This window comes from Ixodes scapularis, unplaced genomic scaffold, assembly GCF_016920785.2.
Source record: "Ixodes scapularis isolate PalLabHiFi unplaced genomic scaffold, ASM1692078v2 PGA_scaffold12__126_contigs__length_90152505, whole genome shotgun sequence".
Lineage (NCBI taxonomy): Eukaryota > Metazoa > Arthropoda > Arachnida > Ixodida > Ixodidae > Ixodes > Ixodes scapularis.
Genome location: NW_024609838.1, coordinates 52,852,662 through 52,860,136, shown reverse-complemented (window position 1 = coordinate 52,860,136; position 7,475 = coordinate 52,852,662).

The window sequence follows — 7,475 nt, the reverse complement described above, 5'->3', positions numbered from 1 at the left end:
GATACGACATGAGGTACTCTGAAATTATCACACCAAAAGTGTTTCAATATAACGGTCTGAACCAATAAGGAGTGGAACAATGGCAAGCCCAAGACTGCTATGATCTCTTCTTCAGTTTGCGATATGGAACCATAAACAATGCTTTTAAATATTCCTTTTAAGACTGAGTCTATTTTTTGACCCCATCGTCCTGGGCTGTGACCAAAAATAGTTATTCCGTAACGCAAAATACTGTATGCCAAAGCGTGAGCTATTGTCTTTTTCGTTGAATAAGGTATTAAAGATCTGGTATTGTACAGTAAACAAGATACATTTCTCAGTCGTTTACAAAGTTTTGACAGATGAGAATTCCACGACAAATCACTTTCGAATTGAATTCCTAAATATTTAACTTGATCTACATAAGATATGGGACAACAGTTACAAGATGTACAAAGAGAGGTATGCATATATATAGGATGATTGGGCGTTAACATCTTAAGAGGATTACGAAAGCAGACAAGCTGAGTTTTAGATGCATTTATCGTAAGACAATTTGTCTTAAACCAGTCATTAAGTTGACTAGTGTCCTCTTGGAGTAATGCGATTGCTACAGGATAATCAAGATGTTTTGAAAGCAACACTGTGTCATCCGCATATTGAAACAATTTACATGTTGAAACTGAGTTAGACATATCGTTTACAAAAATGTTAAAAAGAAGAGGTGACAAAACAGAACCTTGAGGAACACCAGCCTTTAAGGTAACTCGGGAGCTTCGACTATTACCTATAGAAACTAGCTGTGTCCTCTCAGTTAAAAAGTTCCGGAGAAGAGAAAGAAATGGGCCGCGGAATCCAATGTTTTGCAATTTTGTTAGTAAAATATTGTGACTCACTGAATCGAACGCCTTTGCTATATCAATAAAAAGTGCGCAAGCAATCTGATGCCTCTCGAAGGCTAGATGTAATTCATCTGAAAAATCTTCCAAAAGTGGCTGTGTCCCACGTCCGTTGACAAACCCATATTGACTGGGTGACAGAATATTAAAGTGATCAATAATAATAATAATAATAATTAATAATAATATTTTTTTATTTCATGTATTTCATAACAACATACAGGAATGCGGGTCCGTCGAAAGCCAAAAGAGGCTTGTAGGACTGGACCCAGCAGCGGCGTGAAGAAAATCAAATTCTGACGGTTGATTAAAAAAAAAAAAACACTTAAAAACAAAAATTCCAAGAACTATACATAAATAACTCTTAAAAAAATTACTGACATGTAATCATACACCACAATAAATACACTAAAGGGGATTAAGAACGGATGGCCACGGAATACACTCTTTGACCACAAAAAATCTTCTATTCAAGAACTGGGAAGTGTGAAAGCAAAAGAAATAATAATCAAGAATCAAGAATCAAGAATAGTTTTTATTTGTGCCCAGGAACAACCTTGCGGTTTTGGTGCTGGCGCACGTAAAAAAGAACAAAAAAACACACACACAAAAAAAGGAAAACGAAAAAAAAAAAACACGGAAGGCAGTTTTACATAAAATTCTACAAAAAAGAAGACGCGAGAACTGTGTACACAAAATTGTACAGAAAAACAAAACAAAAAGTGCACAAAAATTGCACAGAGAAATGAAGACACGAAAAAAATTGTTCCAATACATATGGATGCTTCACTTGGACGCAAACAGACGCGAACGTCTGAACACTACATATACAGCTCCGTACAAATAGAAACAAGAAATCAACAAGTCATAGAAATACATATGGAAACCCGGCAGTTGATTCAGGAAGTTCATCGAAAGTCACAAAAGAGCTTCCGCACAGATTTAACAAAATCGGAGAAGTTGTCAAGAAATATATCGAGATTAAGAGAAGAGTTATTATAAAGGAGTTCCGCACGAGATACTGGATCAAGTGTATTAACTCTAGATGCCAGATAGAAGGTTGACGTTTTTCTTGTCGTCACTCGCGGTACGTGCAGAGAAACCTGATGCAGGATGTCGGAGCTATCTATTTGACCATGTATACATTTATAAAGAAAGAGCAGCTCCGCAGTGTTTCGGCGTCCCTGCAAGTCTTGCAGTCGAATGGGTGAACTATGCACGTCATCAACTGCTTTTGCAAAGTTGAAACGGTGTTTAAAAATAGATACGAATTTCGCTTGTACACGAGAAATCCTCAATAGATTAGAGTGGCACGTCCCACCCCACACAACAGATGCATACTCAAGGTGAGAACGACACAGGGAACAATATAAGGTTAAAAATGTTTTAGGGTCACGAAATTCTCGTGATACACGACACACAAGACCCAGGGTGCGCAGCGCAGACTTCACAATATGCATAACATGACCCTGGAAACGCAAAGCAGAGTCAAATACAACACCAAGATCTCTGATTTCGCCAACGCGGGATAGTTGATTAGTGTTAATTGTGTAGTTAAATGGTACTGTGGCAGTTTTTCTAGAGTAGGTCATGACTTTTGTTTTGGACTCGTTGATCTTCAGGTGATTACGTGAGCACCAGCCAACAAACGAGGTTATATCAGACTGTAAATCCATGCAGTCAGGTTCGCCCCCTATTTCTCTAAATATTTTTATATCGTCTGCATATAGCAAGAAAGAAGACGTGGTGATGGCGCTTGCGACGTCATTCACAAAAACAGAAAATAGCAACGGGCCCAGTACGGAACCCTGCGGTACACCCGAAGTTGCGTTATACGTGGAGGAGCAAGACCCGTTCGCACGCACATAACAAACCCTTTCCCTTAGGTAGTCCTCCAGAAGACAGTAAATCGGACCGCAAAGACCAACTGCAGAGAGCTTAGATAAAAGTATACTGTGGTTTACAATGTCGAAGGCCTTGCTACAATCAAAGTATATAACGTCAAGTTGACCTCTGTCGCACACAACCTTAGACGCAGCAGCCGCGAATGCCACCAGATTTGTCGTCGTTGAACGACCAGCGAAAAAACCGCGCTGGTTGGTACTTATCGTGCTTTGAAGTGAAAAAGACAGAGACCTGTGGATGACCTTCTCAAAGAGCTTAGAAAACGAGCAGAGTAAAGAAATAGGTCTGTAGTTAGAAGCGTCAGTCCGCTTGCCCGCCTTAAAAATCGGGACCACAACAGCAATTTTCCAAATACTCGGGAAAATGCCCGACTTCAGACAATTAATAAAGATAGCGCAAAGGACTGGTGTTAAAATGCAGCCGTAAGACTTGAGTATAGCTTGGGGGATGCCGTCATGACCGGCAGATAGCGTCGGACGCATTGCTTTTATACAAGTTTCTACAGTAACCTCGTCTATCGCAATATTACTAACTGATAAAGTGTTCGTGCATGGAAGGGTCTCATTAGGAAGTGCGCCAGTATCAACAGTGTAAACCGAACCAAAGACACCAGCGAAAACATTACATACATCAGTTGTAGAGCCTCCGTTCCCTTCTATGACAATAGCATTTTCTCCTGCGCGATCGCCCCTGCGCGATTTAACTCCTCTCCAAAATCTTTTAGGGTTTCGCTGTAGATCTGACTCTACTGCTTCGGTATCTGCCTGCTTATCACGCTTAAGCAATGCCCTGCAACGACTTCTCACCTCCTGAAATTTAGACTCGAATTCAGGACGGCCTGTTTTCTTAAATTTTCTATGCAAAAACGACTTTCTCTTCAAAGCCGTACGGAGATCAGGAGAAAACCAATAGGGAAACCCAGAGCGTACGTTTTTCTCAATGGGATGAACTTTTTCATTCCCTCCTTTACCACAGCGGTCAGTTGATTTACTTGATCATTCACGTTTGGAGACTCCAGAATGGAACTCCAGTTAAAGTCAGAAAAATATCCGTACAGGCCTACGTAATCGCCAGCTGCGTAGTTAAAGGATTTCTCTACGTTTTGGCCACTTGGCATTTGGCGCAGCACTGGTGTTTGAATAGTCATTTTTATATCAAGCGCTGGATGATACTTATCCTCTGGAACGAGAGGAACTTTACTTTTATCGACACTGACAGTCTCTGAGGTCGTTAGACACAGGTCGAGGAACTTCCCTTGCCAGTTGGGTGTCGAGTTTCGTTGTGTCAGACCTAAGAACGATGAAAAATTTACTAACGAGTCACATTTTGTAGTGATATAAAAATTATTCGATGTGACCTTCCATGTTTTCCAACAAATAGATGGTGCGTTAAAATCGCCTAAGATCAAAACATTAGCTGAGTCAGATGTGGTTACGGTTCTTTCAATCTCCTGAAGGCAGTCATGGAATGTTTCCGGTGACATATGTGGGGGAAAATAAAATGCTCCCAAAAGTATATTGTCTTTCAGACCGCGTACCTCAACCCAAACTGACTCGGAATAAGTCTCAAGGCCCGTCCGCCTAACGCAATCGTAGGACTGATCAAACGCGACCAATACACCTCCACCCCGCTTCCCTTCAGTAGACTGCCTGTCACTGCGAAAAACCCTGAAACTTGGCGGGAAGTAATCGGAGGAGGAGATGTCTGGACATAACCATGTCTCGGTAAGAACCAGAAAAGTTGAGTTTGAGCAAATTAAATTTTCAAAGAACTGCTTAGATTTTGTGCGCAGACCACGTACATTCTGATAATAGATATTTAAATCGGTATACTTTAGTTTCATATTACGTTTTTATGCTATGTCCGACGGATGAATCATCTCATCGCGAAAATTACCTCTAAATGTCTGGAAGTAGCACGCGCTGGGCCACAGGTAAGGGTCAGCGAGCGCGTGAAAAGAAGGAGTGTCTACAGCGATGTAAAAAGACGCGTAGGATGCATGTCGCGTTTTCAGACGCAGGCATTGCAAAGGTGTCACACCAACAGACTTCAAATGCCTCACCATGTCCGCTGACGTGGTGCGTGGGTTAAGGCGTGTGACAAAAATCTCCTTTCCCTCGGACTGGGGAGACAAAACTGAAGAGAAGGAGGCATTCTCAGGGGCCCCCAAAGACGGCGTGTCTCCAAAGCTGGTTTCACGTCGCAAGTCCGCACACGGAGCACGTGCCGCAAAGTCCGAAGACCCAGGCACAATGAGGCCAGGTGTCGCCGGTGTTATGGGACACATGGTGCTCGCCACTGGGGTGTCAGGCACGGGGTCAGGCACGGGGGTCAGGCACGGCGGTGAGGCGGGCGGAATCGACGCCAGTGGACGACTGGACCGGCGCGCATTCACCCCTGTAGCCGGAAGCGCAGGCTTCTTCTCGGCTCCCCCTCTCTTCCTTGACGACGGAGTTCCGGATGGTGAGCTAGCAGGCGGCGCCGCCGAGTGCCTGAACCTCGGTACACGAAGCACGTCCCGAATCTGGCCTACGTCACCCCTAATGGCGCTCAGGCTGATAGAGTGTAAGTCGAAGCGCTTCGTGCACTCACTCTGAAGGCGCCGATTCTCCTCGCGGAGAGCAGCCACTTGATCCGTAAGGAAAGATATACCATCAAGCGCGCTGGTCAGAAGGCGGTGCAGCAAACGACTTGTAGGGTCGGCGTCAGCAGGGAGGCGATCGTCGAGCAGATCTCCCGAGCAGGGCGAAGGGGAGAGTGGCGTGCACGCCTCCCCCCCATCCGGTGGCCGTGGCCTCCCAGCCGCATTGCCATCGGGAAGAACGTCAAGGTCGTCTCCCTCCGTGGCGAGGAGCGGCCCCGCGGCAGCGAGCTCAGCCTCGGCGGACCCGGCGAATTCCCCGTTAGGCCTACCGCCGGCGTGGGGCGAAACGTGGCCTTCGGCGGACTCGTCGAGATCCTCGTTAGGCCTACCGTCAGTGTGGGGTGAAATGCAGCTCTTGCAGCGAAAATCACTCACCCCAGAAGCCAAATGATGGGTGCCGTCCCTGTCCGCACTCAAACACTTCACGTGAGCACGCTTTGAGCAGTCCGTAATAATAATAATAATAATAAATTTATTTGCGACGGAAGAACATAATCGAGGAAAAGTGCAGGTTCGCCAAAGCCATCATGGGCTTGTGCGGCAAAACAAACTATGTAAATTGAAATAAGAATAAAAGAGTCAGTTCTAGATAAAAAAAGATAAAGCAGAAGTATCACTAAGTTTTTTTCAGCAGTTCCAACTGCATACTAAAGCTCCCCCCTCCTTCCTTCCCTTTCTAAAGAAAAAAAAATCAAGTCAGAAAAGTATTAAAAACACACACACACACAATGCACTGGCGTCACTTTTCGCCATTGTTCGCCATTGAAAGTAGTAGAAATTGTTGTCCAGTTTTTGTGACACTGAAGATCTTGATGACTTTTTTTGTTTTCATATTATGATAATAAAAAAATAACTCATAAGACAGTAAAAAATAAAAAAAAAACGCACTTGTTAAAAAAAAATGTCGGAAGAACTAATTATGAAATATTCACAAAGGTTCGTCGGTCATATCAATATGTCGAAGCGCTCTTCTGAGCTTTTTTCTTGAGGTAAAGTCACATATGCTGGGAGGTAGGGAATTAAAAATTTGAGGCACATAGACCGACCGCATGTTCTTACCATAACGTGTATAGTAAGCGGGAACAAGAAACTTTGATATTTTTCGTAATTGTCTCATATTCGGACGAAGAGTTTTAAAATCATCCTTCCAGTAGTGTTCAAGCACGACTGATTCAAAAAACAATGATTGCAGATTTGGCATGGACAAAGCCTTAAAGAGATCGTGATCTGAGAATGCAGGTTTATACTGAACATTCCGTAAGATTCCTTTTAGAATTGAATTTATCTTGGCCTGCCACAATCCAGAACATTTGCCAAAGACTGTTATGCCGTATCGGAGTGTACCATAAGCTAACGAGTGGGCTATAAGCTTCCTGAGATTGAAAGGTAGAAATGTCTTGATATGGTCTAATAGGCAGAAAACGCTTCTTAATTTGGAACAGAGTTTTGATAGGTGTGAGTTCCAGGAGAGATCTGAATCGAATGTGATTCCTAGGTACTTCACAGTATATGAACAAAAAATTGGGACACATTGGCATGGGACACAGTGAGACGTGTGCAGCAAGAGAGGAATATTGAGGTCAACAACTTTAAGGGGATTGTGAAAACAAACGAGCTTAGTTTTCGAAATATTTATATTAATTAGATTATTCGCAAACCAGTTCATTAGCTCTGAGGTACAGTCTTGGAGCAAACCCATTGCTCTGGCATAGGAGATATGGCTCGTCAGCAAAAGAGTATCGTCTGCGTATTGATAAATGGTGCAGTTTGAAACAGATAAACTCATGTCATTAACATAAATATTGAAAAGCAATGGTGAAAGAACTGAACCTTGTGGAACCCCCGCTTTTAAGGAAACTTTTAGGCTTTGCATGCCATCGATGGAAACAAGCTGCGATCGACCTTGGAGAAAATTGTTTAACAGGGATAAGAATGGTCCCCGAAAACCGATAAAGGAAAGTTTTTGAAGCAAAATAGAATGGCACACCGTGTCAAATGCCTTACTCACATCTAGAAAACATGCGCAGATAAATAAGTTGTGATCAAAA